Source organism: Lolium rigidum, chromosome 6 (genome assembly GCF_022539505.1).
Source record: "Lolium rigidum isolate FL_2022 chromosome 6, APGP_CSIRO_Lrig_0.1, whole genome shotgun sequence".
NCBI lineage: Eukaryota > Viridiplantae > Streptophyta > Magnoliopsida > Poales > Poaceae > Lolium > Lolium rigidum.
This window is the reverse complement of record NC_061513.1, coordinates 184,561,207-184,567,470: the sequence shown is the minus strand read 5'-3', so window position 1 is coordinate 184,567,470 and position 6,264 is coordinate 184,561,207.

Genomic DNA, 6,264 nt, shown 5'->3' with positions numbered 1-6,264 from the left:
TACGAAGAACAATGCTAACCCTAACACATCTAAGATAACTACGTTGCTCGCCATCAAAAAGGCTTCGGCACGAGCAACGCATGAACAACGAGATAGGCTTGTGCTGCCTAGATCGCAAGATGCGATCTAGGCAGCATGGTGCTTACCGGAGAAACCCTCGAGACGAAGGAGTTGGCGATGCGCCGAGATTTGTTTGTGTTGAACGTTGGTTGTTGTTTATTTCATAAACCCTAGATACATATTTATAGTCCAAGGGACTTTCTAATTCAGGCGTGCACCTAACCGTGCACGGGTAAAACTCTATCTCCTAACCGACTCGTAATCTAATATGTTACAGATACACGGGCAATTAGCCCAAACTTGGTACACAAGGCCGATTCACGTATTTCTTCCATGTATATTCTTCAAACCCATCTTGATCGCGGCCCATCTCCTGATTCAGCCAAAATCTGGTGATAACACATGCCTCCCTGGTTTTGGTAATGATAATTTCAAAACCACTCTGTTTTTTCCTCTGAGGGGTCATGTCGTGGCAGAGCAGAACCGTCGCAGTATTTTCCATCATGACAACTTGCCTTCCCACCTTCTCTGCACGATTTGACAGTTTTTTGGCACCACCTCCTCGAAAACTGTTCGAACATTAAATCCCCACTTCTTTTATTTAACCGCACCGAACAGTTCTCCTCCTCATCCTCTCCGCATTAGCACTCCAAAAGCCCTTCGCACACCATGTCTTCCTCTTCCTCCACCTCATCGGGACTTTCCCTTGGGTCCTCCTCCTCCCGCGAGACGCCGCCGGACATTCGCGCACCGAAGAATGGGACCTGGAAGACCACGCCTCCTCCATCTGGTCCGAGGACGACAAGTCCTTGACCGGTGGGGAGAGCGACCTCCGCTTCCTCGCCGACGGGGAATCGGAGGAGGAGAGCGACGACGATCGCTTCTCCTCGGGATGACTTCACCACCTCCGAGGAGGTGGGGGAGGAGGAGGAGGAGGACGACGACGACAGCCCCCTCCGAGCGAGCCGCCGGCCAAGCGCCACTGCCCCTGGCCGGGGAATCTCAGTGACTACGACAGCGACGACGACGACGACGAGGAGGAGGATGAGGACAACGAAGGTCCCGCCGGCGGCCGCTACAGCAGCGACGACGAGCCCGCCGGGAGCAGCGCCGACAGCGGCGATGAGGGTGATGACGAGGGCAGCAAAGGCCCGTAGATAGGACCCTTAGAATAGGATCAACAGTAGTAGACAGGGCAATGTATCCCCTTAGTACTCCCTTTTGAGAGCAATCAGCTCTTCTATGTAAGAAATCTGGTTTATCAATGAAGAAATTCCCCAATTTGATTTTGCCGATTTCCTTTATGCCAATTTAGCCGATCGTCACTTAGCCAATGCTTAATGAGCCGATGACAACGCATCGGTCTCTCATGACCCATTCTTCACCCCTTTGACATCGGAGCGATCGTGAATTTGATCAATGCCCGAAAGCTGAGGTTAACATATCAATCCTTCACGATCTATCTTTCGCCTTTTCCAACCGATGACTTTGAGCTCTGGCGGACAACTAGGCAGATCAACGCCCTTACGAGAGCCCCAGAACCACTGCTGAAACGACTTGATGCTGAAGTCGATACCTCTGGGTTTTCAGATATTCAGTGATACTCTTCAAACCTGCCCAATCCCCTTTAAAAAGGTTATGATGGAGGGCTATCCGATGAAATCCCAATCGGCTTCTTAAGAACAGAATATCTACGCAGTCAGTTGCCCCCCGAGCCTCTACCAAGGCGAGCATAGCAGTGGGCTAACCAAACGTGTCGCCATCGGTTTCGTTGAAATCGGCTCTCCAGAGCAGAGAACCTCCAGAGTGAGCTGCCCCCCGAGCTTCTTCAGTCCACTTCTCGCGCCTTGCAGGTCAGATCAGCTCCTTCCTTTGGCGGATTTGATGCAATCCATCCTTAACCTGATCTGCACGTCCATGCTGTTCTTGGCATTGGTCAGGGTCATGATCCTCAAACTGCCCCAGCTGATACTGCGGACACGAATACTCGCAAAGAGAACCCGGAGATCCTTGAAGAGAGGATCCACTTCCTGCTCCATTGATGCTCTGATTATAACTGTTATACCTCTTGAGTCGATGGCCGTGCATCGGCTTTATATCCTTAAGTCGATGTCTGCTGCATCGGCTGTGCTTAAAATTTCTGAATTTTTTACGGCCGATTTATGTATCGGCCCCCACACTTCAACACCCATCATCAAAGGATATCTTAGGCTGCTGGGCGTTTGAAAGATACTCCTTCTTCATATCCTCGTGTTTTATCCACCTAGATGCCCCCCGAGCCGATTCTGTCAAGAGAATTGATGGTATCGGCTCTTTAGGTATTCCCTGTTGGATCAAATGTTGAACCAAGCAGAATGGAAGGTGAGGATAATTTTGGCCGATTGCTGGAATCGGCCTCCACGTTGCTTGTTCGATGAAGGTTTTGTAATGTTCCTCCATAAACTTTTTGGGGCCGATCACAAGGATCAGCCTCGCCACGTTCGTCCATCGACGTTTGCTTTGTTACACGGTCAGGCCGGTGGATAAAACCAGCCTAACCCCGTTCTTTGTCACGTCGATGCGCTCGCAGTCGTCCAAATTGATGCCTGAGAGTGGCTCTTGGCCTGATGTCTCCCAAACGTCCATGCCAGCTGTTGAAATCTCGACTGAATCATCTGCGTGGACGACTTCTACTTCATCTCCATCCCACTGTATTAGGCATTGGTGCATCGTGGACGGAATGCAACAGTTGGCGTGGATCCAATCTCTCCCTAGTAGGACAGCATAGGTACTCTTGCTGTCGACAATAAAGAACGTCGTAGGGACAGTTTTCCTTCCTACGGTCAGATCCACATTCAGAACACCTTGTGCGTCAGATGCTTGGCCGTTGAAATCGCTCAGTGTTACATTGGTCTTGATCAGATCCGAGCTGGAGCGTCCCAACCGACGTAGCATGGAGTATGGCATAATGTTAACTCGCCGCTCCGGTGTCCACCAACATCTTGCCGACAGGCTGCCCATTGATGTAACCTCGCAAGTACGGGGCCTTCGGATGCTCGTAACTTCTTTCTCGCGGCTTCTCAAAGATGACCGGCCGTGGGCCGCAGATCCAATTGTGCCGCGAGTGCTTCGTATAATCCTTGAGCGCTAAACTCCGTTGGAAGGATGAAGACCATGTTTGTGCCGGCCGATGTCTCATCATCGGCTTTCCTTTGGTTGGGGCGCCACTCTTTTCTTTGTGGCCGACCTTCTTCGTCCAGGGTTCGCTGAATTTTGGCGGCCGGATCAGGCCGTGCCTTCCTCAACGTGTGCAGGTATAATCTTTCAGCTTCCTCCAACCCACGCAGACGCTGAACCCTTCGCTTCTGGGAACGGCTGAGCCCATCAGGGCACCACCTTGGCCGATGATACTTATCATCGTCCTCCAGTTCCTCGAGATCTTCCACCCGAGCGGACTCAGCATGCTTGGTCCGAGGCGGGAGAGGCCCTAGACGCTTGAACACGGACACGTTAGCTGCATCCTTCTTCCTTTGTTTACATTCTGGGCAATTGCCGATTGTTGGCAATCGGCTCATTCCTGAATCCCAGCAGTGTCTGAAGAAGGGGCAGTCCCAGTGCCTATCCACGTCGTCTTGCTCCCTCGACTTTTCTTTGGCGTGGCGCTCGTATCGCTCCTCGTCGTGATCATGCCAACGACGTCTACTGTCGTCCCTAGCCAGACGATCTTCATCATCATCATCGTTGTATCGCCGGCGTTGGTCATACTGGCTCACATACTTGTTGAGGAGGTGATCAGAGAGAGGTCGCTGATATCTTAGGTTTTTCACTTCTCCCTCTGTGACGTAGCGCTTGCCGTCTTGGCGGAGCCGATCGCGTGGAGCGGCTTCCTCTGTGTCTTTGCTATGAGAGCAACTGCCCTCATCTCCGTCCTTACCAGAGCGGTGTCCAGGTCCTACCATGTTGATATTGCACGAGTACTCTGGCTGGCATCCTCCATGGTAAGTACACTCTACCATATTAACGGCGTATGCCGGTGAACTCGGCACTTCCGGTGCCGCCGATGCGCATGGCAGCGGTGGACGGGACCGGAGTGGCACCTCTCCTTGACGAGTCCCGCGAGCTGGTCTTGACGGAGGGTACCGATGGCTCATGACTTCCCGGATCACGCGCGGAGCGACACGCTCCAAAGTGTTCACCAGGCTCTCAGAGTGGCGGTGCAGCGAATGAGCCACCATGAAGCTGATCTCCTGACGCAGCGACCTGGTACGTTCTTCGGACGGGGTGGAAAGGTCCACTCCATCGAGTGCGCCTTCAGGTGAGAATCCCTTCCACCTGACGCCATGGGAGCGGGTTCTGTGGAAAGAGCCGATGAGTTCGGCTTCGAGGACTGCCTTGATCTCGTCATGCTTCTTCTTGAGCTCGTCAGTCCGATCCTCGTACTTGACCGGAGTGCTTTCCGCCATCTCGGATGTAGATGGCGATGCGGTGGATGTCGAAGATTGTCCCACCGGGCGTGCCGAATGTGTTGCGGTCGAAACCCACCGGCGGGCAGCGACCGGCAACACGAGAGAGCCGGGAACAACTAGGGCTGCGGCTGGCCCCGGTCCCTCGGAGCGACGGCCCGCAAAGCCTCCTCGGTCACACGTCCGATGCTATCGCAAGGGCGTGCCACCCGACCTATACCTGGTCGGGAAGGTGTTGGATGATGCCTCGCTTAGTTTCCTGCATGGCATACACGTAAACATTAAATACGAGCCTCGATCGGCTCTCGGGTTATCCCGTGAATCGGCTCAAAGAGCCGATCCACCCATGATTCGTACAAGGTGTCCGAATATATGGTGGTCCCGCTTGATCAAGATAAAGTTAACGCGATCTACAACGATTTAGGGTTTTCACCGCATAATCGGATCATCCTACTCACGATTGGGCCTCGCGCTCGCGTACGGTGACCGTAAGCCGATCCTAGATAGGGCCTAAAAACCAACACGAGGTTGATCCCCGGAACATCCTGTCTAGGGCTAGCAAACTCCACCCTACACGCCGCTGGATCCTCCAACCCTTTGTAAGGCCTAACTATTGCGGATGTTAAACTAATCCTTGCGGAACAAGGAGCAACCGTAACGGATCGGATCTACTAAACTATGATCAAGCGGGGTGCCGCCCCTACACCTAAGATAGGTGTAAGGGCGGCTAGATGTATAAGGGTTGCACTACGACAAGCATATGATACGAAGAACAATGCTAACCCTAACACATCTAAGATAACTACGTTGCTCTCCATCAAAAAGGCTTCAAGCACGAGCAACGCATGAACAACGAGATAGGCTTAGTGCTGCCTAGATCGCAAGATGCGATCTAGGCAGCATGGTGCTTACCGGAGAAACCCTCGAGACGAAGGAGTTGGCGATGCGCCGAGATTTGTTTGTGTTGAACGTTGGTTGTTGTTTATTTCATAAACCCTAGATACATATTTATAGTCCAAGGGACTTTCTAATTCAGGCGTGCACCTAACCGTGCACGGGTAAAACTCTATCTCCTAACCGACTCGTAATCTAATATGTTACGTATACACGGGCAATTAGCCCAAACTTGGTACACAAGGCCGATTCACGTATTTCTTCCATGTATATTCTTCAAACCCATCTTGATCGCGGCCCATCTCCTGATTCAGCCAAAATCTGGTGATAACAATCATACAGGACATGGCCGGGGTGAAGGATGCTGGAGGCATTGAACTGGATCCCCTGCGCACAATGACCGGGACCGCCTCGGAGAATGACTACCTACGATGACGGAGTTGCCCAATTAGATTGACTCATGGAATAGACGAAGTGAGGGAAAGGTTTTGGTCGATCACCCTCTGCCGGCACACCAAGGAAGTGTGTAACGTACGGCGCTAAGAGTCGGTCGGCGCGTGTGGTTAAACTTGTACACCCCTGCAGGTTAAATATTTTCGAAAAGCCGTGTCCACAAATACAGATGACTTGGTGATGGATTCTGTTATCATAGACAACATCAACCTAAATCGTAAAACTTGGAATCAATGTGTGATAAGGATCCCTTCTCAGGGTATCGAGGGGGTGATCCTAGTTGATAGGTTCAGCATATGATGAAGATCTTGGTGGATTCAATATGATGATCAGTAGAGCTAGAGATGTCGCTCTCTTATCCCCTTTTAAAAATGATATGAATAGACGAGCTTCTGCTCCCTCTTGTTTTATAAAG